General features: G+C 52.4%; 1 protein-coding gene across 2 annotated transcripts in view; it reads right to left on the bottom strand.

The window, feature by feature from the left end:
* FOXP4 (forkhead box P4) overlaps nucleotides 1-25,397 on the bottom strand; it is a 332,784-nt gene that overhangs the window by 306,474 nt on the left and 913 nt on the right. The gene's annotated exons all lie outside the window — the stretch shown is intronic.

The following is a 25,397-nucleotide window of genomic DNA, read 5'->3' as shown; positions in this document are numbered from 1 at the left end:
TATGTGCATTTATAAGGCGCCGAAGCCCGCAGGCATCAGGGCGCCAAAGAACTGTACAATAAGGGCAAGAGGGGAAGCAGAGGGGGAAAAGCAAGATATAGGACCAGCACAGAGGTTTATTCAAACAAGCTGGTCTTCAACCCCTTCCGGATCTCAGTAAGTCCGTTTCTGAACGCAATATTTAATTACACTGCTTCAAAAAATACAAAACAGCCTGTTCATTTTTGTAAAAATCAGAAAATCTCCCAAGCGATTCCTTGTGTGGATTGCTAGAAAGGTCGAGCAGAACCTCTCACGAGAGTAACAGCGATCTCTGCGGCTACTCTACCGCAGGTGCCCAGCAGTAACGAGCGACTGAGCGGTGATGGCAGGATCATCGACCAGCGACGGGCAGGGCACCTCCGTAGAACACTGAGGTTTCACCCCGATGGCTGCAGCTCCCACCAAGTGACTGCATTGATACAATTACCAGAAATTATTATTAGAAACCCACACGAAATGGACCTTCTCGCCGCCACACTTCCACCGTCGCTAGAAATTTTTGAGCAGCTTAAAATTGTTGAAAATACTCTTATTCATAAAATTTGACATGCACGTCCCTTGGGCCGCAGCAAGGAAGGGGGCCAAATTGGGAGTAAATTGTTGCAGCTGTTAAATAATTTGGTGAAGTTTAAGTTCCCTAATATCCAGAAGGACCCGGGCTTCACCAATACCGTGCAAATAATGCTGAGCGAAACATCGCAGCGGGTACATGCTGAAAAAGGCCATGAAAGGGTCTCTACGCTCCCATCGGCATTTTGCAGGACTTCTCCCTCTTCGTGAAAGAAAGACTCCCATTGACCCATTTTGATGATGATGCGGCAAAAGCCGCAAATTGCAGTCGAGCATCGGAACGTAGAGCGCAAATCTGGGCTGGACGTTCCCTTCTGCAGCGGCACGGAGATTCCCGGGGCATCTTTCTGTGGGATGGCACCGTTATAAAAGGATTCTGTGAATCAGTCCTTCTGCGAGACCCCACAGAACCTTGAAGGGTGTAACGCGCATTTCAAGACCGGTCCTTTCCTAATTTACATTTTTTGGGTATACTCAATGGACCTTATTACAGACAAAAAAAAAATATACCACCAATCTACCAAGGTTACCGCTACGCCGGGCGACGCCGTCAGCGGTGTGGCAATTGCACATTAAAGACGGCATATTTTTCTGCTTTTCTCGCAAGCACGCAACTAACTGCGGGAATAATTACCGCCATCAGCAGAAAGACAGCAGGTCATGGCATATTTACATTTCTTGCGCAAGATTGCGCTTCCTAAAGCCAAACCACTCCTCCATTGTCAGGCCGTGTGTGTGCGCATTGTTCACAGACACTACATGGCAGCTGGTCACAGCGCGACTTTCTTTAAAGACCCTCTCAGCCCTGATCTTATTTTGGGCAGTAAATACCGCCAGGATCTGGCAGCCGTGTCCTCCCTCTACTGTGGAGACCGGACGGAGAGAACAGTTCTTTCGGCTGTACTTTTACAGCTGGGTTTAGTCGCCGTCTTCCCCAGTGGTATTTTCCCTACCGTCTGTAACGGCAGCTGTTGAGTTACCGCCGCCGGTATTTCAGCCGCCATTCTGCAAGCGGCCCCTAAGGGACTGCGCTGCTCATTTAGTTCAATTCCCCTAAATACTTTCGTTTATAATCGCGCTCACCCTTGGGCGGCAACGGGCCTAACTCACACCGCAATTTCCGATGGGATTGTACCATAATAAAACGCTTCTGCGAATAAGGGCCAGTTACTCTTGGAAAAGACGAGGGACTCCAAAAATCCCAAGAGGCACGTGTAGCGAGAATGCACAGAACAAAGGTGCATCGCACCACACACTCAGAATGAACCTCTCTCTGACATTTAAACGGAGCGTTTTCGAGGTGGGCAAATTAAGGGACAAAGCACTCAGACAGACAGACCGTCCGACACTGGTCACTTTTCAAAGCCCTGGCGGCAGGATACCCGTGCACGAACCCTCCTGTTGCCACGTCACGAGAGCTAAGAGAGCATTGGCAGCCCCCCCCTCCAACCCCCGCAACTCTTGCTCATGTGCTACTAGCCCCTCGCCCCACCCCTGGGCCCTTTCACCATAGTACTCACGCACCTGTGCAGAGTGGCCTGCTGTCACTTCACACACGATGACCCCAGGGCTCGCAGAGTGCACGCGATGCTAGGGTGCGCGAGCACCGGTTAGAGGCGTGCGTCTATGCATTGTGGCCGAGAGGGAATACATCTCAGTAAGGCACCTGAGCGGGTTAATGCGTCTGCTGCAGAGATGCGTATCTCAGCTGTGGGCCAACAGTAGCAATCCTCGGCCATTTACAGGGTTTCTCGCCCAGAAAAGACGCCTCGATGCGTTAATGCACCTGCTGCAGAGGTCCGTGTAAATATTACAGGTGTTAATATTGCAGGCTGCAGTGGAGGGAGCTAATGTATAGGGAACAGAGGCAGTGGCTTTAACCGCGGAAGTACCCCCATCCTGGCCGAGGCTACAGATGGACCATATTCTAAATATTCTCTTGTACTGATGGACTAACCTGCTCCCGCCCGCCTGTGCACTGGTCTCCTAGCGGCCCCCAGACTGACGAAGGGGGAGTGAAAATACAGACACCTTCACGCAAACATTTCAGGGACAAGGCATGACCCTACCGCCTCACTCGTCTATAGTGGACAATTTCCCCGATGAAGAGCAAGCACGCCTGCAAAACAAGCGTACCCTGAGGAAGAGCAAGCACGCCTGAAAAACACACGTACCCTGAGGAAGAGCAAGCACACCTTCAAAACATGCGTACCCTGAGGAAGAGCAATCACGCCTGCAAAACACGCGTACCCTGAGGAAGAGCAAGCACGCCTGCAAAACACACGTACCCTGAGGAAGAGCAAGCATGCCTGCAAAACACGCGTACCCTGAGGAAGAGCAAGCATGCCTGCAAAACACACGTACCCTGAGGAAGAGCAAGCATGCCTGCAAAACACACGTACCCTGAGGAAGAGCAATCACGCCTGCAAAACACACGTACCCTGAGGAAGAGCAAGCACGCCTGCAAAACACGCGTACCCTGAGGAAGAGCAAGCACGCCTGCAAAACACACGTACCCTGAGGAAGAGCAATCACGCCTGCAAAACACACGTACCCTGAGGAAGAGCAAGCACACCTTCAAAACATGCGTACCCTGAGGAAGAGCAATCACGCCTGCAAAACACGCGTACCCTGAGGAAGAGCAATCACGCCTGCAAAACACGCGTACCCTGAGGAAGAGCAAGCACGCCTGCAAAACACACGTACCCTGAGGAAGAGCAAGCATGCCTGCAAAACACGCGTACCCTGAGGAAGAGCAAGCATGCCTGCAAAACACACGTACCCTGAGGAAGAGCAAGCATGCCTGCAAAACACGCGTACCCTGAGGAAGAGCAAGCACGCCTGCAAAACACACGTACCCTGAGGAAGAGCAATCACGCCTGAAAAATATGCGTACCCTGAGGAAGAGCAAGCTGGCCTGCAAAACACACGTACCCTGAGGAAGAGCAAGCACACCTTCAAAACATGCGTACCCTGAGGAAGAGCAATCACGCCTGCAAAACACGCGTACCCTGAGGAAGAGCAATCACGCCTGCAAAACACGCGTACCCTGAGGAAGAGCAAGCACGCCTGCAAAACACACGTACCCTGAGGAAGAGCAAGCATGCCTGCAAAACACGCGTACCCTGAGGAAGAGCAAGCATGCCTGCAAAACACACGTACCCTGAGGAAGAGCAAGCATGCCTGCAAAACATGCGTACCCTGAGGAAGAGCAAGCACGCCTGCAAAACACACGTACCCTGAGGAAGAGCAATCACGCCTGAAAAATATGCGTACCCTGAGGAAGAGCAAGCTGGCCTGCAAAACAGGCATACCCTGAGGAAGCGCAAGCATGCCTGCAAAACACGCATACCCTGAGGAGGAGCAAGCACGCCTGCAAAACACACGTACCCTGAGGAAGAGCAAGCACGCCTGCAAAACACGAGTACCCTGAGGAAGAGCTAGCACGCCTGCAAAACACGCGTACTTCACTCCACAGCTGGGTGGTTTACCAGTGTTACTCAACAAGTGTTCTTTAAAATGCACAATTTGCAACACATTTACCAACGTGCTCCCCTCTGGTTCTCCCCAAACCAGCCTGTCACAAGAGGAGTTAATTCCCATGTTGCCACCTGCCCATCAGTGTTGCATTAAAAAGAAATAGCCGGGGCTTCAAGGCGCTGTGTTCACACCTGGCATCACTCCAAAGAGGAATGACAGTCAGACACAACACTCATTTGGAGAACGCTTAGCTCTTTATAGATTAGGATGACGAGACAGTCATTTTAAAAAAGGCATTAAAGTGATTGTCGCAGAGACACACAAAGCCATTACAGACACCAACCGTCCAAATTGTCTGAGACCTGCTGCTGCATAGAAGGCCCCCTCAGCTCCCTAAAAAAGTCCTGGCACATTTCGAAGATATTAAAGTTCGAGTCCAGGTGAGCATAGAGAACACTTCTAGGCGCTATCCATCGCGCAAGTGCCTCACAGGAGTTCACATGTCGGGGATGGGTCGCTCAGAGGCGTCATTTATATCAGGACATTTCTAAACCTCGTGGATCACAAATTACTCACTTCTCACCTCGCTAATGCTGCCCACTTTTCTAAACAGGCCTCCTCTTGGATAACTTCCTTCCTAGAAGGCAGAGCTATGAACTACCCTCCACTGCGGTGTTCCCTAGGGTTCGGGCACTGCGCCATCCCTCTACAACCTGTTTACCAAGCCCTTTTTGACAAACTGGACTCCCTCGGCATAGCCTACACCAACTATGCCGATGACACACAAGTGCTCTTCTCCCCCTCTCTGGCTCATATGACCACGACTCGGCAGCCCTTCACTATCCAAGCCTGGATGGCAGCCGACGGACTATGCCTCAACGGAGACAAAGCGGAGATCCTTCTCATTGCTCCCCAAGACATACTGGACAAACTGAAGCAAAAGTACCACAACTTTCATAACACCACCATCCCCGTCTCCCCCTCAGTGAAGACCCTTGGGATTGACCTACATTCTACACTTTCTATGAACATACAGGTCAATGCCATTTCCTCCGCCTCCGCCCACACCACCAAACTAATAAACCATATCAAACCTTTCCTTTCCAGCCAAACTGCCTTTCCATCGCCAGAGCCACTGTTGGTGCCAAGTTAGATTACTGCAACGCCCTTCTTGCAGGCACCTCAAACTTAAACCGGCTCCAAACAGTCCGAAATAACGCGCTTAGAGCAGCACTCAGCATCCCTAAAAGGGACCACTTCTCACAGGCCAGACGAGATGCCCACTGGCTCCCGGTCAAAGAAACAATCACATTCAAGACTCTACCTTAAGACACAAATGCCTCAGCCTCTCGCCCCCCCCACCTATCCGAAACCATCAGTAGAGATACATCTGGCGCCCCAGGAGAATGCACATCTGGCGCCCCAGGAGAATGCACCACGCTAACCACCTACGTACCCCACCCATCAAAAGGGCAAAAGCCGGTGGGATCAGCTTCCCACACATAGTACCCAAACTACGGAGCGCCCTCCCTGCCCTGCCCAATGCTCTCCGAGCCAAAACATCCCTCTCTGTCTTCCGCAGGAGCCTTAGAACCACACTTTTCAACTAACTCCCCCACTCTGGCCTGTGAATGTTCTGCATCTCCCATGTATTGCCTGTAACTACTTATGTATAGCCTAACACTCGGTCATGTAGTCAACATGCTTGCCACTCTTTTTCTTGTAACAGTCATGTTTTCTGTAACCAGATTTGCTCACCTGTAACAGCGCCACGATGCCTCAGGGCTGCTGTGCGCTATATACATGTTAATAAATAAAATAAATAAATAAACACTTTTTCTAGAAATCGTTGTAGCTTAAAAGAACCCGAGAGTGTGATGAGTCTATTGTGTGAAATCAGTTAACATTTAAGAGCCGCAGAGCTCCAGGAAAACCCCTTTTCTTTCTATGAAGTTGTTTCACATAGAAAATGTAAGATTGTTCGAAGTTGAACACGCGTGTGGCACCGGCCCTAACATCATCAGCTCATCACACTCAATGCGTGGGAACATGGGACCCCCACAGAGGTGAGCTAGGAACACATATGACGCAACTGGAGAAGCCAACCAAGACACATGACACCCCATCATCTCAAGCAATCCAGGGGTCTAGAACACGGCCAAGGGTGCCCTGCAGAGGAACCCACAGGAGTGAATGCCAGGAGAACCTCAAAAGAAAGATCAGAGCCTGGGAAAACACCAGCAGCAGAACCATGCAAAGTCTAGAAGAAGGGAAACAGCAGAAGACCATTGTGTGCAACCTAGAACACAGGAGGAACCCGCAGAACCCGCAGACAAGAAGCCTTCACCCCCACTTGGATGGAACTTAGACCACAGGAGGAACCCACAGACAAGAAACCTCCACCCACACCTGGATGGAATCTAGAACACACAAGGAAACAGCAGACAAGAAGCCTTCACCCCCACCAGGATGGAACCTAGAACTCAGGAGGAACCTGCAGACAAGAAGCATTCCACCCACAAAAGTACATAACCTAGAACACAGGAGGAACCCGCAGACAAGAAGCCTTCACCCCCACCTGGATGGAACCTAGACCACAGGAGAAACCCACAGACAGGAAGGCTTGACCCCCACCTGGATGGAACCTATAACACACAAGGAATCAGCAGACAAGAAGCCTTCACCCCCACCAGGATGGAACCTAGAAGACAGGAGGAACCCGCAGACAAGAAGCATTCCACCAACAAAAGTACATAACCTAGAACACAGGAGACACCATCAAACAAGACGCCTTCCACCCACACCTGCATGGAATCTAGAACACAGCAGGAATCCACAGATAAGAAGCCTTCCACCCCACCTGGATGGAACCTAGAACACACGAGGAACCAGCAGACAGGAAGCTTTCACCCCCAACTGGACGGACCCCAGAACACACAAGGAACCAGCAGACAAGAAGCCTTCACCCCCACCAGGATGGAACCTAGAACACAGGAGGAACCCACAGACAAGAAGCCTTCCACCCACAAACGTACATAACCTAGAACACAGGAGACACCATCAGACAGGACGCCTTCCACCCACACCTGGATGGAATCTAGAACACAGCAGGAATCGCAGACAAGAAGCCTTCAACCCCACCTGGATGGAACCTAGAACACACGAGACACCAGCAGACAAGAAGCCTTCCACCCCACCTGGATGGAACCTAGAACACAGGAGGGACCAGCAGACAAGAAGCCTTCAACCCCCACCAGGACGGAACCTGGAACACAGGTGACATCATCAGACAAGAAGCCCTCCATCCTCACCAGGACGGAACCTAGAACACAGGAGGAACCAGCAGACAAGAAGCCTTCACTACACCTGGATGGAACCCAGAACACACAAGGAACCAGCAGACAAGAAACCTTCCACCTGCAAATGACACAACCTAGAACACAGGAAACACCATCAGACAAGAAGCCTTACACCCCACCTAGATGGAACCTAGAACACAGGCGACACCATCAGACAAGAAGCCCTCCATCCTCACCAGGAGGGAACCTAGAAAATAGTTGGAACCAACAGACAAGAAGCCTTCCAGGATGGAAACTAGAACACAGGAGAAACCAGCAGACAAGAAGCCTTCACCCCCACCAGGACAAAACCTAGAACACAGGTCACACCATCGGACAAGAAGCCTTCCACCCCCACCAGGATGGAACCTAGAACACAGGTGACACCATCCGACAAGAAGTCTTTCACCCCCTAAAGGACATAACCTAGAACACACGAGAAACCAGCAGACAAGAAGCTTTCCACCCCACCAGGATAGAACCTAGAACACACGAGAAACCAGCCGACAAGAAGCCTTTAACCCCCACCCATACGGAACCTAGAACACAGGAGACACCATCAGACAAGAAACCTTCCACCCCCAAAAGGACGTAACCTAGAATACAGCAGACACAATCAGACAAGAAGTGTTCCACCCCCACCAGGACGTAACCCAGATCACAGGAGACAACATCAGACAAGCCTTCCACCCCCACCAAAACGGAACCAAGAACACATGAGAAACAAGCAGACTGGAAGCCCCCCAACCAGGACGGAACCTAGAACACAGGATGCACCAGCAGATAAGAAGCCTTCTACCCCCACGTGTGGGACTCGAACTAAAGGGAGGGAACACATACACAAAATAGAGGCTAGAGCTCGCCATTTCAAGCCACAAGAATCTACAGAAGAAGCCAGTACTTGATCGGGCACACAAACAACAATTCACCACCAAATCTGCTTGGTGCGTATAACGTGCCACTGCGGTGGGCACGGGCTGCAGATATGGCTATCCGCACACATCAGACTACAGCAAGGACTGACAACATTCGGTTGTGCTGGTCACATTATTCTCTGCCTACTTACGCCAGACTACGCTTCAACACCTCCGACATCAGAATGCAGGTGAGTCTCTAGCACTCAGGCCATCGCCTGACTTCTCCTCAGCACCCATCCACATGCCTGACCACAGAGGTTACTCTCTACTGCAGCCCGGCCAGCTCTGCTAAGCACTGTTTTGGCCAAATGCACACACGCATCCTAACTGTACTCCATGACCTCCAACACTCTGGACTTCGGTCCATCGAGGGTGTTCCCACGAACAGCGCATTGAGACTATAATAATTGTAATGTGGCGCTATATAAATGACAAGTACAAAATGATACAGGAGCACCCTAGAACATAGCCAGAAGGCTAGCTCAGGAGCATCACGCTTGCCATGAGAAACGCTGTGTAGCATGGGTTTGAACTCTGGTCCAGCGCTTAGAAGCTAGAGCAGTCCGACAGTAAGAGCTACATGAATCACCAATAGTAAAGACGATAAAAAGGAGAATTGCAGTGCAAGCCTAGAACTCGAGAGAGCCTAGCTGCGGAGTCCTAGGAGCCGTGCAGGTCAATACCCGTGCACCCTTGATGTGCTGGTGCACCCCAAGGGTGGCTTTAACCAATATTAGGGACCCGACTCGCTTAAAGTGCACTGTTTGGGCAGCATGTTGCCAAGATCGCAATGGCCTAGGTCTTGCCTAAGTCTTTCCCTGCAAGGAGCGGAGTCCTAAGAAGTACTCACAAAGGTACCGTGAGCTGGGAGCCTATAGAAAAGGCCTATAGAAAAAGCCTGAGGTTAGCACAAGCAGGTCTAGAACACTGGGGACCCCAGCAGACGAGGCTGAGCAATGAGTCTAGAACACAGTGGACGGCCATAGACTATTCTCAGCAATGATGCAAGTACACAGGGGACCCCAGCAGACCAGTCTCAGCAATGTGTCCAGAACACTAGGGAGCCCAGCAGACCAGTCTCAGCAATGAGTCCAGGACACTGGGGAGCCCAGCAGATCAGTCTCAGCAACGAGGCAAGAACAGACTAGGGAGCACAGCAGACTACTCACAGCAATGAGGAGAGAATACAGGGGACCCCAGCAGACCAGTCTCATCAATGACTCAGGAACACTAGGGAGCACAGCAGACTACTCACAGCAATGAGAGGAGAGAATACTGGGGACCCCAGCAGACCAGTCTCAGCAATGAGTCACGAACACTAGGGAGCCCAGCAGACCAGTCACAGCAATGAGTCCCGCACACTAGGGAGCCCAGCAGACCAGTCTCAGCAATGAGTAAGGAATACTAGGGAGCCCAGCAGACCACTCTCAGCAATGAGTCGGGAACAACTAGGGAGCCCAGCAGCCCAGTCTCAGCAATGAGTTCAGAACACTAGGGAGCCCAGCAGACCAGTCTCAGCAACGAGGCAAGAACACTGGGGACCCCAGCAGACCGGTCTCAGCAATGAGTCAGGAACACTAGGGAGCACAGCAGACTACTCACAGCAATGAGGCGAGAATACTGGGGAGCCCAGCAGACCAGTCTCAGCAATGAGTCGGGAACAACTAGGGAGCCCAGCAGACCAGTCTCAGTAATGAGTCTGGAACTCTAGGGAGCCCAGCAGACTAGGCCCAGCAATGAGTCCTGAACACTAGGGAGCCCAGCAGCCCAGTCTCAGCAATGAGTCCAGAAAACTAGGGAGCCCGGCAGACCAGTCTAAGCAACGAGGCAAGAACAGACTTGGGAGCACAGCAGACTGCTCACAGAAATGAGGAGAGAATACTGGGGACCCCAGCAGACTAGTGTCAGCAATTAATCCAGAACCCAGGGAGCTCAGCAGACCAGTCTCAGCAATGAGTCCCGAACACTAAGGAGCCCAGAAGACTAGTCACAGCAATGAGTCCAGAACACTAGGGAGCCCAGCAGACCAGTCTCAGCAACAAGGCAAGAACTCTGGGGACCCCAGCAGACCAGTCTTAACAATGAGTCAGGAACACTAGGGAGCACAACAGACTAGGCTCAGCAATTAGTCCAGAACACTAGGGAGCCCAGCAGACCAGTCTCAGCAACAAGGCAAGAACACTAGGGATCCCAGCAGAAAATTCTCAGCAATGAGTCGCGAGCACTAGGGAGCCCGGCAGGCTAGTCACAGCAATGAGTCCAGAACACCGGGGAGCCCAGCAGACCAGTCTCAGCAACGAGGCAAGCACAGACTAGGGAGCACAGCAGACTACTCACAGCAATGAGGAGCGAATACTGGGGACCGCAGCAGACTAGTGTCAGCAATTAATCCGCAACCCAGGGAGCTCAGCAGACCAGTCTCAGCAATGAGTCCCAAACACTAGGGAGCCCAGCAGACTAGTCACAGCAATGAGTCCAGAACACTAGCGAGCCCAGCAGACCAGTCTCAGCAACGAGTCAGGAACACTAGGGAGCCCAGCAGACTAGGCTCAGCAATGAGTCAGGAACACTAGGGAGCACAGCAGACTACTCACAGCAATGAGGAGAGAATACTGTAGACCCCAGCAGACTAGTGTCAGCAATTAATCCAGAACCCAGGGAGCTCAGCAGACCAGTCTCAGCAATGAGTCTGGAACACTAGGGAGCCCAGCAGGCTACTCACAGCAATGAGTCCTGAACACGAGGGAGCCCAGCAGACCAGCCTCAGCAATGACTCAGGAATACTAGGGAGTCCAGCAGACTAGGCTCAGCAATGAGTCCTGAACACTAGGGAGCCCAGCAGACCAGTCTCAGCAATGAGTCGGAACACTAGGGAACCCAGCAGACCAGTCTCAGCAACGAGGCAAAAACACTGGGGACCCCAGCAGACCAGTCTCAGCAATGAGTCAGGAACACTAGGGAGCCCAGCAGACCAGTCTCAGCAATGACTCAGGAATACTAGGGAGTCCAGCAGACTAGGCTCAGCAATGAGTCGGGAACCCTGGGGAGCCCAGCAGACTATGCTCAGCAATGAGTCTGGAACACTAGGGAGCCCAGCAGACTAGGCTCATCAATGAGTCAGTAACACTAGGCAGTGCAGCAGACTAGGCTCAGCAATGAGTCGGGAACACGAGGAAGCCCAGCAGACTAGGCTCAGCAATGAGTCGGGAACACTAGGGAGCCCAGCAGACTGGGCTCATCAATGAGTCAGGAACACTAGGCAGTGCAGAAGACTAGGCTCAGCAATGAGTCGGGAGCACTAGGCAGCCCAGCAGACTAGGCTCAGCAATGAGTCTGGAACACTAGGCAGCCCAGCAGACTAGGCTCAGCAATTAGTTTGGAACACTAGGGAGCCCAGCAGACTAGGCTCAGCAATTAGTCTGGAACACTAGGCAGTACAGCAGACTAGGCTCAGCAATGAGTCGGGAGCACTAGGCAGCCCAGCAGACTAGGCTCAGCAGAGTCCGGAACACTAGGCAGTGCAGCAGACTAGGCTCAGCAATTAGTCTGGAAAACTAGGGAGCCCAGCAGACTAGGCTCAGCAGAGTCCGGAACACTAGGCAGTGCAGCAGACTAGGCTCAGCAATTAGTCTGGAACACTAGGGAGCCCAGCAGACTAGGCTCAGCAATGAGTCGGGAACACTAGGGAGCCCAGAAGACTGGGCTCATCAATGAGTCGGGAACACTAGGCAGTGCAGCAGACTAGGCTCAGCAATGAGTCTGGAACACTAGGCAGTGGAGCAGACTAGGCTCAGCAATTAGTCTGGGACACTAGGGAGCCCAGCAGACTAGGCTCAGCAATGAGTCCTGAACACTAGGCAGTACAGCAGACTAGGCTCAGCAATGAGTCGGGAGGACTAGGCAGCCCAGCAGACTAGGCTCAGCAGAGTCCGGAACACTAGGCAGTGCAGCAGACTAGGCTCAGCAATTAGTCTGGAACACTAGGGAGCCCAGCAGACTAGGCTCAGCAATGAGTCTGGAACACTAGGCAGTGCAGCAGACTAGGCTCAGCAATGAGTGTGGAACACTAGGCAGCCCAGCAGACTAGGCTCAGCAATGAGTCGGGAACACTAGGGAGCCCAGCAGACAAGGCTCAGCAATGAGTCGGGAACACTAGGCAGCGCAGCAGACTAGGCTCAGCAATTAGTCGTGAACACTAGGGAGCCCAGTAGACTAGGCTCAGCAATGAGTCAGGAACACTAGGGAGCCCAGCAGACTAGGCTCATCAATGAGTCTGGAACACTAGGCAGCCCAGCAGACTAGGCTCAGCAATGAGTCGGGAACACTAGGGAGCCCAGCAGACTAGGCTCATCAATGAGTCAGGAACACTAGGCAGTGCAGCATGCTAGGCTCAGCAATGAGTCGGGAACACCAGGGAGCCCAGCAGACTAGGCTCATCAATGAGTCGGGAACACTAGGGAGCCCAGCAGACTAGGCTCATCAATGAGTCAGGAACACTAGGCAGTGCAGCAGACTAGGCTCAGCAATGAATCGGGAACACTAGGGAGCCCAGCAGACTAGGCTCATCAATGAGTCGGGAACACTAGGCAGCCCAGCAGACTAGGCTCATCAATGAGTCAGGAACACTAGGCAGTGCAGCAGACTAGGCTCAGCAATGAATCGGGAACACTAGGCAGCCCAGCAGACTAGGCTCAGCAATGAGTCGGGAACACTAGGCAGCCCAGCAGACTAGGCTCATCAATGAGTCAGGAACACTAGGCAGCCCAGCAGACTAGGCTCATCAATGAGTCTGGAACACTAGGGAGCCCAGCAGACTAGGCTCAGCAATGAGTCGGGAACACTAGGCAGCCCAGCAGACTAGGCTCATCAATGAGTCAGGAACACTAGGGAGCCCAGCAGACTAGGCTCATCAATGAGTCGGGAACACTAGGGAGCCCAGCAGACTAGGCTCAGCAATGAGTCGGGAACACTAGGGAGCCCAGCAGACTAGGCTCATCAATGAGTCGGGAACACTAGGCAGCCCAGCAGACTAGGCTCAGCAATGAGTCTGGAACACTAGGCAGTGCAGCAGACTAGGCTCAGCAATGAGTGTGGAACACTAGGCAGCCCAGCAGACTAGGCTCAGCAATGAGTCGGGAACACTAGGGAGCCCAGCAGACAAGGCTCAGCAATGAGTCGGGAACACTAGGCAGCGCAGCAGACTAGGCTCAGCAATTAGTCGTGAACACTAGGGAGCCCAGTAGACTAGGCTCAGCAATGAGTCAGGAACACTAGGGAGCCCAGCAGACTAGGCTCATCAATGAGTCTGGAACACTAGGCAGCCCAGCAGACTAGGCTCAGCAATGAGTCGGGAACACTAGGGAGCCCAGCAGACTAGGCTCATCAATGAGTCAGGAACACTAGGCAGTGCAGCATACTAGGCTCAGCAATGAGTCGGGAACACCAGGGAGCCCAGCAGACTAGGCTCATCAATGAGTCGGGAACACTAGGGAGCCCAGCAGACTAGGCTCAGCAATGAGTCCTGAACACTAGGGAGCCCAGCAGACTAGGCTCAGCAATGAGTCGGGAACACTAGGCAGCCCAGCAGACTAGGCTCATCAATGAGTCGGGAACACTAGGCAGCCCAGCAGACTAGGCTCAGCAATGAGTCTGGAACACTAGGCAGTGCAGCAGACTAGGCTCAGCAATGAGTCGGGAACACTAGGGAGCCCAGCAGACTAGGCTCAGCAATGAGTCTGGAACACTAGGCAGCCCACCTGAGCTTCTGGAGGGCACAGCACCCAAGAGGTCTCGCCCAGGGTGTGTGGGCACCCCGTTCCTAGGGACTTGATTCCCAAAGCTTTCTTTATTGTAGGCATGCGCCCCCCATGCCACCTCTCCCAGCAGCACCAACAACCCTCACCTCGGGACACCCACCCTGGCCCACACCTGGCGTCCTGCCCCAGGAAAAGCCGGCCAACCCTGCCAGGTCACATTTCTTCACAACAAACGTATTCAAAACACACAAACTTAGTTTTTAGGCGATCCAACAAAGGTCTGATTGTTTTGAAGGAAGAAGTGAAGTGAATGGTGAAGAATGCACCCCCCCCTCCTCCCCACACACACCCGCGCCTCTACCTTCCTATCAGAGCCTTCAGGCCACCCGTCGACACTTCTCAGCACCGAATCCACCCCCCACCCCGCCCCCCCCCCCCCGCCACCCCCGCGGCGATCCACAGACTCCCAGCAGAGTATGCACTTCTTTGTACTGTCAGACTCCCAGGAGAAGACACCCCGTCAAAGGACACACGGCAAAGGTGCATACTGGGGACATACTGCCAGACTCCCTGGAGAAGACACCCCGTCAAAGGACACACAGCAAAGGTGCATACTGGGGAAATACTGCCAGACTCCCTAGAGAAGACACCCCGTCAAAGGACACACAGCAAAGGTGCATACTGGGGAAATACTGCCAGACTCCCTAGAGAAGAAACCCCGTCAAAGGACACACAGCAAAGGTGCATACTGGTGAGGTACTGTCAGACTCCCAGGAGAACACACCCCGTCAAAGGACACACAGCAAAGGTGCATACTGGGGAGGTACTGCCAGACTCCCAGGAGAAGACACCCCGTCAAAGGACACACAGCAAAGGTGCATACTGGGGAAATACTGCCAGACTCCCTGGAGAAGACGCCCCATCAAAGGACACACACACACAGCAAGGGTGCATACTGGTGAGGTACTGTCAGACTCCCAGGAGAACACACCCCGTCAAAGGACACACAGCAAAGGTGCATACTGGGGAAATACTGCCAGACTCCCTGGAGAAGACACCCCATCAAAGGACACACACACACAGCAAGGGTGCATACTGGTGAGGTACTGTCAGACTCCCAGGAGAACACACCCCATCAAAGGACACACAGCAAAGGTGCATACTGGGGAGGTACTGCCAGACTCCCAGGAGAAGACACCCCGTCAAAGGACACACGGCAAAGGTGCATACTGGGGAAATACTGCCAGACTCCGCGGAGAAAACACCCCGTCAAAGGACACACGGCAAAGGTGCATACTAGGGAAATACTGTCAGACTCCCAGGAGAACACACCCCGTCAAAGGACACACAGCAAAGGTGCATACTGGGGAGGTACTGCCAGACTCCCAGGAGAAGACACCCCGTCAAAGGACACACAGCAAAGGTGCATACTGGGGAAATACTGCCAGACTCCGTGGAGAAGACACCCCGTCAAAGGACACACAGCAAAGGCGCATACTCGGGAAGTACTGTCAGACTCCCAGGAGAACACACCCCGTCAAAGGACACACACAAACAGCAAGGGTGCATACTGGTGAGGTACTGTCAGACTCCCAGGAGAAGACACCCCGTCAAAGGACACACACACACAGCAAGGGTGCATACTGGGAAGGTACTGCCAGACTCCCAGGAGAAGACACCCCGTCAAAGGACACACAGCAAAGGTGCATACTGGGGAAATACTGCCAGACTCCGTGGAGAAGACACCCCGTCAAAGGACACACACACACACAGCAAGGGTGCATACTGGTGAGGTACTGTCAGACTCCCAGGAGAACACACCCCGTCAAAGGACACACAGCAAAGGTGCATACTGGGGAGGTACTGCCAGACTCCCAGGAGAAGACACCCCGTCAAAGGACACACACACACAGCAAGGGTGCATACTGGGGAAGTACTGTCAGACTCCCAGGAGAAGACACCCCGTCAAAGGACACACATTTGTATTCTCTTCCATAGGTAGGGTGGTGAATACCCCGCAGGAGTAGGATAAACAAACCGAGTGATCTTAGACATGACCAGAAACAGAAGTGTGTGTATTCAATACACTTATGAATTACAAAGGTTAGTTAGTACCTGCCATTTAGCTGTTCTCCCGACCTTTCTCTTACACTGTCCTTTGCTCATCTAAAGAGTCCTTATTTACACAGGAGGTAAATGAGCTTAGACATCGATTATAATAGATGTATTCAAACTATCTGCACTGCAATCTACTACAGAGTATTAATCATGTATATATAAGTTATGTCCAAAATACAGCTTGTATACTATGTAAATATTGTAAAACTTGGACACAGCCAATGTATTTGGGAAGTGACGTGTTCAGAATAACGGTCTATATGACTGCAGTTATTAATTGATAATTTTATAATAATACATCTTTAGTTTCTTCCTAGAAATTTTGTAAATGTACACAATTGCCCCTGAAGAGGAGAAATCCTCTCGAAACGCGCTGGGCCACATATGAAAAATACATTTGTTTTGAAAATGAAAATCATTGTAGAACTTGTACGACTATTACTTCTGATCAAGATTAACCAAATATGATTCAAAGATTGTTTCATAAACATCCATTGAATAACTTGTATAAACTGTTGGGCTTATTTGTCTAAGCCATTGATAGTGTGCAGGGGACGGGAGTTCCATCACAAGGAACTTTTCTTTTGTTCTTTAGATATTGTCAGACTCTCAGTACAGGACACAGCAAAGGTGCAAAGTGGTCAGATATTGTCAGGTTTCCAGTACAGGACACACCGCAAAGGTGCAAACTTGTCCGATACTGTCAGGTTCCCAGTACAGGACACACCGCAAAGGTGCAAACTGGGCAGATACTGTCAGGTCCCCAGTACAGGACACACCGCAAAGGCGCAAACTGGGCAGATACTGTCAGGTTCCCAGTACAGGACACAACGCAAAGGCGCAAACTGGACAGATACTGTCAGGTTCCCAGTACAGGACACACCGCCTGGACAGATACTGTCAGGTTCCCAGTACAGGACACACCGCAAAGGTGCAAACTTGTCCGATACTGTCAGGTTCCCAGTACAGGACACACCGCAAAGGTGCAAACTGGGCAGATACTGTCAGGTTCCCAGTACAGGACACACCGCAAAGGTGCAAACTTGTCCGATACTGTCAGGTTCCCAGTATAGGACACACCGCAAAGGTGCAAACTTGTCCGATACTGTCAGGTTCCCAGTACAGTACACACTGCAAAGGTGCCAGGTTCCAGGTACAGGACACACTGCAAAGGTGCAAACTGGGCAGATACTGTCAGGTTCCCAGTACAGGACACACTGCAAAGGCACAAACTGGACAGATACTGTCTGGTTCCCAGTACAGGACACACCGCAAAGGTGCAAACTGGACAGATACTATCTAGTTCCCAGTACAGGACACACCGCAAAGGCGCAAACTGGAGAGATACTGTCAGGTTCCCAGTACAGGACACACCGCCTGGACAGATACTGTCAGGTTCCCAGTACAGGACACACCGCCTGGACAGATACTGTCAGGTTCCCAGTACAGGACACACCGCCTGGGCAGATACTGTCAGGTTCCCAGTACAGGACAGACCGCAAAGGTGCAAACTGGGCAGATACTGTCAGGTTCCCAGTACAGGACACACCGCCTGGACAGATACTGTCTGGTTCTCAGTACAGGACACACCGCCTGGACAGATACTGTCTGGTTCCCAGTACAGGACACACCGCCTGGACAGATACTGTCTGGTTCCCAGTACAGGACACTGTCTGGTTCCCAGTACAGGACACACCGCCTGGACAGATACTGTCAGGTTCCCAGTACAGGACACACCGCATGGGAAGATACTGTCAGGTTCCCAGTACAGGACAGACCACAAAGGTGCAAACTGGGCAGATACTGTCTGGTTCCCAGTACAGAACACTGTCTGGTTCCCAGTACAGGACACACCGCCTGGACAGATACAGTCAGGTTCCCAGTACAGCACACACCTCCTGGACAGATACTGTCTGGTTCCCAGTACAGGACACACCGCCTGGACAGATACTGTCTGGTTCCCAGTACAGCACACACCGCCTGGGCAGATACTGTCTGGTTCCCAGTACAGCACACACCGCCTGGGCAGATACTGTCAGGTTCCCAGTACAGGACACACCGCCTGGACAGATACTGTCTGATTCCCAGTACAGCACACAACGCCTGGGCAGATACTGTCTGGTTCCCACACAGTAAAGTTGCAAACTGGCAAGTACTATCCGACTAACCCAGGTAGAGAGTGTCATCATTTGTGCATACTGGGGAGACACCGTCAGAACCCCCCCCACACCCCCCACACCCTCTCCAATACTGGACCCACACTCAGGGCTGACACAGCAGTTCCATTTCAAACCCATGGAGCGAGGGATCGTTCGCTACCGCACCCCCCCCCAACAAATATCCCAGCCATATCTCCAATCTTTTCACCACAGAAAAAAAGGCTGTTACTTGTGGTAAACACAACACAAAAAACTAAAACAAAAAAACATGAAACTACAAATTGAAAATCTTTCAAAAAGAAGAAGCGTAGAAGAAAAAAAGCTGATGACATCTGTGAGCCCCCCCCCCCCTCGCTCCCCCTCCCCCACCTCCCCCGAACAGAAGTTAGAGGTGGAAAAAATAAGACCTTGTGCCCCGAGTACAATGAGAGGCAGCCCCCCCACCCCCCTCCACACGCACAGTAAGACAGGAGGGGCGGGGGCTCAACGCCCCCTCCCATCCAACCAATCCTTATCCACGTAGCGAGGGGGAGAGTGTAGGGGGGCTCCCCAGCTATACCCGGGGGAGGGGTGGTAAGTGGACGAGAGATGAAAGTTTCAAGAGGAGTACATGTGAGGTGACGGACTTTATCAGTGAGGACCCAAAGGGGCTATCACAGCCCCCCCCCCCCCCCGTCACCCATCCTAAAGGAGAGGTTGAGGCCGACCGAGCTCTCTCCAAGAACTTCAAACTCCAGAACTACACATGCACACTGCCCCCTGTGCCTTGAAATGGGGGCCACCTCTGGGTCCTCAAATTAATTCAAGAATACGGGGGAGGGCGAGTGTGTAGCCGCCCCCCGCCACCCGCTTTTCCCAATTACCCAAAAGTGACAGGTGCGCCCCCACTTATAACAGCGTGTCCAGATTCGTAATCCGGCCTGAAAAAATACAATAACACACATCCCCCCGAGAGCCCACCCTCACAGAAACCTTTTCTACCGAGGCGGAGGGAAATGGGAGGCATCCAGGCTCTTGCGCAGCGCAGGAAGAGCGCGCGGTTTGCGCGGCTCCATCCAGGCTCTTGCGCAGCGCAGGAAGAGCGCGCGGTTTGCGCGGCTCCATCCAGGCTCTTGCGCTGCGCAGGAAGAGCGCGCGGTTTGCGCGGCTCCATCCAGGATCTTGCGCAGCGCAGGAAGAGCGCGCGGTTTGCGCGGCTCCATCCAGGCTCTTGCGCTGCGCAGGAAGAGTGCTGCAGGGGCCAGATTACAGAAACTTTGCACGGTATTACCACTAGGCCTATTTTTAAAAACACTGGGACACATTAAAGAACCACTGCACCTCAACAAGTGGCATTTGCCATATTAAAAGCACCAGGGCTAAAATTGCCCTAGCTAAAAAGATACATTTTTTCATACTTTTTTGCCCCAGGGCAAACTTTGCCCCGGTGCAAAAATGTAGTGAAAACGCACCTTATCTGCGCGAGGGCAATGTTTGCCCTGACGCTTTTAATATGCCAAACTGCACTTGTCACGTGCAATAGTTTTCTAGTATGTCCCAGTGTTTTAGAAATAGGGCAATCTTTGCCTTAGTGCTAATACCGTGCAACCCTTGCGCTTGCACAGGTGCAAACTTTCTGTAATCTGCCCCAGGACTGCTTTTTCGTTTAATTATCTGCACCTATAAGTGGACCGGGGCGCCACGGATTTCGGGAACTATTTTCTAACGTTGCAGCTAAGTGCACAAACAGACAGCGCTCTTTTCCTTCAATAAAACATATCCATGCAAACGTTTGACGAGTCGCAACGCCACCCCCTTCGGCAGGCGCGCTCACATCTGCGGCTTCAGGGCGCTCGACACAACGGTCCGTGGGATCCGCTGGGGTCCGAGGACAGGGAACCAAAGTTCCAGTAAAACAGTCTATGAAGTCTGGGCCCCTGGAATAGCCCCAGGGCACATCCGCCTGTAGCGCACTCAGCCATTCCGTAACTTAAGAGTGCGCTGATCTCAGCGAGCTAATGCACCTGCTGAGCCGCAGATTGGGGGGTACCCCACCTAGAAGCCTTAGGCACGGCTCGTGTGCGCGCTGCGGGTCCAGGCTCCGCTCACAGGAGGATAGCGCAGGAGGTAGGTGCACCTGCTCCGGAGACCAGCTATACCTACACACAAGACACTGCCGCCGCGCAGCTGCTTTTACTCATTTCTGTGCGCTCAGAAAGTAGTGTTACTAACGCGTGTGGTCCCACGCCTGCTAAAGTAACTCAGCAGGTCAATGCGCATTGCATAAAGGAAGAGTCTGGAGGAAACCTTCACTTCCGGCAACACAGCTGCGCGGCTTCTTGCATTTGCCGCGGAGACGGACGCGTCCAACCGGCAGGTCCGGGATCCCGACCGCGGAGTCTCCGCGAACAGCGATCACTGTTAAAACAGGTCCCCGCGAATCCTAGTACGAAGGGGCCAGGGGCCAAAGCGCGCGCACAGGCCACGAGCCCACTTAACCCCACTTTCACCATCACACCTCAGACAAAGTGATTGGGTCGCGAAATACAAAAAAGAGACGTTGGAACAGTTCCCTGCAAACAAAAAACCCATGTTCGGGTCCTAATAATGTACTTTGGGACTTAAGATTTCTACGCAATAAAACCTCAGCCGGCCCATAGAATAGAACGTCTGCCTCGAACGCGGATAGAAGGGCGCAGGGCACCGAAGACTTTCACGATTTACCGCAACAAATATGTCTCGCCAAAAGTCCGCGGACTGGCCCCATAGCCCGGCGATGGGGTGCCGACCCCGCTCCATAGCGGGGCGAAGCTTTACAAGGTACCCTGGATACACTGGGGGGCGGCGGGGGGGGGGGGGGGAAGGGGACAAGGTATCGACGGGTCTTCGAACATCCCAAGTGAGGTTTCACAACTTGCCAAAATACAAAATTCTCCCCCGTGTCCCCTACTGGGAGAAAGGCCCGCCAACCAATGGGCTAAAAGACCCCCGCACCCCAACACAACGTCCTTCTAGTGCGAGAGAACACTCTGAAAGCACCTTTGGAAAGTGAATCGCCTCTAGGCGCTGATGGCGATGACAATGAATGAGGCCAGTGCTCCCCCTCCAAGCCCGGACCCTCTGAGGTCCAGCGTCCTCACAGGACTACGCTCAGCTATAGCGCTAACGGGGCCGGGGTGCAGCGCAAGCGCTATTCAACCAAGGGGGGGGGGGGGGGGTAAACACATTGAAATACGGGGAAGGGCCTTCCGCGTGGATCGAGCAGAACCCTTGCAAGGGCCATGAGAGTTCCTGCCCCAGGGAACCTGTGCAGCGCTTTGATGCGCCACAGACACGGCGGGATTTACAATGGATTTATCTATTTATTTTTACAATGGCGCGATCCTATTGAAAAACACTTTGTGGATCTGACCCGGACAGTTTCCACCAAAGTCGCAAAAGCACAAAAAGTACAACAGATCCGGGCACCCAGGTGAAATAACGAAAAACAGCAGAACGTCTGGGGGGTGTGTGTGTGGGGGGGGGGGCAGGGGGAAAGGGGGGTGGATGCTTTTTTAAACTTAGCTCCAAAATGATCACAATAAAAACACGCCCGGCCAAGAACGCATTCGTGGGGAACAGAAGTAGGTGACGTGCTTGAGGGCGGTTAATAAATAAAGCACGTGACCCCCGTGCCGTCCTCAACTCCTGGCCACCATTACAGAAATATAAATGCGGGTCCCCCACCCAACACCTGTCACCCATAAGTTTAAGTCTTTTAAATAGCGTAGTTGGCTCCCTCCAGAAAACACCTGGGATGTCACATGTCACGAACAATCTTCTAGGATGTGAAAGGTTTGCCGGTGATCATTTTCTGGGATGTGAAAGGTTCGCGGGTGATCCGTTTCTGGGATGCGAGGGTTCGCCAGTGACCATTTTCTGGGATGTGAAAGGTTTGTCGGTAGTCAGTTTCTGGGATGTGAAGGGTTCGCTGGTGACCAGTTTCTGGGATGTGAAAGGTTCTCCGGGGAGTTGCTTTTCGTTTGTTGGAGTTTGGTGTTTTGTCGAGGACCAGATCCTGAGATGTCACAGATTTGTGGGTGACCAGATCCTGGGATATGACGAGTTTTTGTGGGTGAACAGAGCCTGGGATGTGACGAGTTTTTGTGGGTGACCAGAGCCGGGGATGTGACGAGTTTTTGTGGGTGACCAGATCCTGGCATATGGAAAGCGTGTTACTAAGGGAATTCGTCTAAAGTGACAGGTCTGTTAGAAGTTTGTACAATAGTTCTTGGGATGTGACAGGTTTTTCTGTTGACCAGATGTAGGGATGTGATGGGTTTTGTAGGTGACTAGAGCCTGGGATTTCACAGATTTGTCAGTGGTCGGATTCGGAGATGTGACCAGTTTTTGTCGGTGAACAGATCCAAGGATGTGATTTTTATTTTTTTATTTTGCATTTTTAAAGCTCTCACACAGCCCCTGGGCATCGAGGTGCTGTTACAGGAATTTTTATTTTGTCTTAGTTGCGTATTTATAACGCACTTATTAACCAGGGGTTTCTAAGTGCGGACCTGGGATCGAACCTGTGTTGCTTCGTGTTGTCTTGGTTCCAAGGCGAGCACGTTGCCGCTGAACTATCCTCCCGTGACAAGATGGGATTTGTCGGCAACCAGATCCTGGGATGTGACAAGTTTTGTCTGTGACGAGATTCTGAGTTGTCACAGGTTTGTTGATGACCAGATCCTGGGATATGACGAGTTTTTGTAGGTGATCAGATCGTGGGATATGCTGGGTTTTGTAGGTGACCAGTTCAGGGGATGTAGCAAGTTGTCGGTGACCAGATCCTGGGTTGTGACGAGTTTTTGAAGGTGAGGAGATCCTGGCGAGTGCCAGGTTTTGTCGGTGAACAGATCCCGGGATTTGATGAGTTTTTGTTGGTGACCAGATCCTAGTATGTGACAGGTTTTGTAGGTGATCATATCCTGGGATGTGCCAGGTTTTGTAGGTGATCAGATCCTGGGATGTGCAGGGTTTTGTCGGTGACCAGATCCTGGGATGTCACAGGTTTGTTAGTGACCAGATCCTGGGATTTGATGAGTTTTTTGCAGGTGACCAGATCAGGGGATGTACCAGGTTTTGTCGGTGACTAGATCCTGGGTTGTGACGAGTTTTTGAAGGTGAGGAGATCCTGGCGAGTGCCAGGTTTTGTCGGTGAACAGATCCCGGGATTTGATGAGTTTTTGTTGGTGACCAGATCCTAGTATGCGACAGGTTTTGCAGGTGATCATATCCTGGGATGTGCCAGGTTTTGTAGGTGATCAGATCCTGGGATGTGCAGGGTTTGGTCGGTGACCAGATCCTGGGATGTCACAGGTTTGTTAGTGACCAGATCCTGGGATTTGATGAGTTTTTTGCAGGTGACCAGATCAGGGGATGTACCAGGTTTTGTCGGTGACTAGATCCTGGGATGTGACAAGTTTTTTGTAGTTGAACAGATCAGGGGATGTACCAGCTTTTGAGTTGAGATCCTGGGATGTGCAGGGTTTGGTCGGTGACCAGATCCTGGGATGTCACAGGTTTGTTAGTGACCAGATCCTGGGATTTGATGAGTTTTTGTAGGTGATCAGATCCTGGGATGTGCAGGGTTTGGTCGGTGACCAGATCCTGGGATGTCACAGGTTTGTTAGTGACCAGATCCTGGGATTTGATGAGTTTTTTGCAGGTGACCAGATCAGGGGATGTACCAGGTTTTGTCGGTGACTAGATCCTGGGATGTGACAAGTTTTTTGTAGTTGAACAGATCAGGGGATGTACCAGCTTTTGTTGGTCACCAGATCCTGGGTTGTGACAAGTTTTTTGCAGGTGACCAGATCATGGAATGTACCAGGTTTTGTCAGTGACCAGATCCTGTGATGCGACGAGTTTTTTTTGCAGATTACCAGATCAGGGCATGTACCAGATATTGTCGGTGACCAGATCCTGGGATGTGACGAGTTTTTGCAGGTGAAAAGATCAGGGGATGTACCAGGTTTTGTCAGTGACCAGATCCTGGGATGTGGCGAGTTTTTGCAGGTGAAAATATCAGGGGATGTACCAGGTTTTGCCAGTGACCAGATCCTGGCATGCGACGAGTTTTTTGTAGGCGACTAGATCCCGGGATGTGACGAGTTTTTTGTAGGTGACTAGATCCCGGGATGTGACGAGTTTTTTGTAGGTGACCCGATCAGGGGATGTTGTCGGTGACTAGATCCTGGGATGTGACGAGTTTTTTGCAGGTGACGATCAGGGGATGCGCCAGGTTTGTCAGTGACCAGATGCCGGTGTTACTGGATACTGGCCGGGGTCATCATTGGGGTCACTCTTGAACCCCTCTCCTGGAGTGTGAGTTCTCCCACTGTTAGCGTCGGGGTCCACTATACACACTCTCTTGACGCGCCAACCCGGCCTATGCTGTGCTGGGGTCCCCATCCTGCCGGTGTGTATTCGGGGGTGGTGGGGGGCGGCCGCACGTGCAGGTGGATCCCACCGGCGGGGCCCCCCTTTATGGTTTCCTAGCCCAGGCCCCGTGGAATCGTATTTTTTTACACATAGCCTTTTACGGTGAAGTTGCGCCTGTCCCCTCTGTGAACTTTCGACTACTAGGGGGTCATCCTAGGGGAGGGGGCGGGGGCATCGTCTTCCCTGTGCCCCCCTGCCAGATTCTGCCCCAGGCTCCTGCACTTTCTTTGGGTGATTCACACATTTCAACTTCGCAGAAAGAGTTCACTCTCTCTCCAACTATCCCCTCCCCCACAGCACCACACGGGGGTGGGGTGCCTCTGCCTCTGTCTGCTGCCCTCAGATCCCGTGCCGACCCCTGGCTCCGCCTGACCTCTCCCCGGCTGTCTCTCCTCTCTCGCCTTTGTTCCTCTCTCGTGGCCCTCACGGGCCCTCAGAGTCTGTCTCTTCTCGCCCCCTTCTCTCTGCATGGCTCGCCCTGTGATCTGGGGGCCCCCGCCCCCGTCTAGCGCGGTCTCCCTGCAATTCCACTTCTTTACACGCGCACCCCATGTTTGG

Source organism: Ambystoma mexicanum, chromosome 13 (genome assembly GCF_040938575.1).
Source record: "Ambystoma mexicanum isolate Mex_15411 chromosome 13, UKY_AmexF1_1, whole genome shotgun sequence".
Taxonomy (NCBI): domain Eukaryota; kingdom Metazoa; phylum Chordata; class Amphibia; order Caudata; family Ambystomatidae; genus Ambystoma; species Ambystoma mexicanum.
Note: the sequence above shows the minus strand (reverse complement) of the source record. Positions and strands in the feature narration are given on the sequence as shown.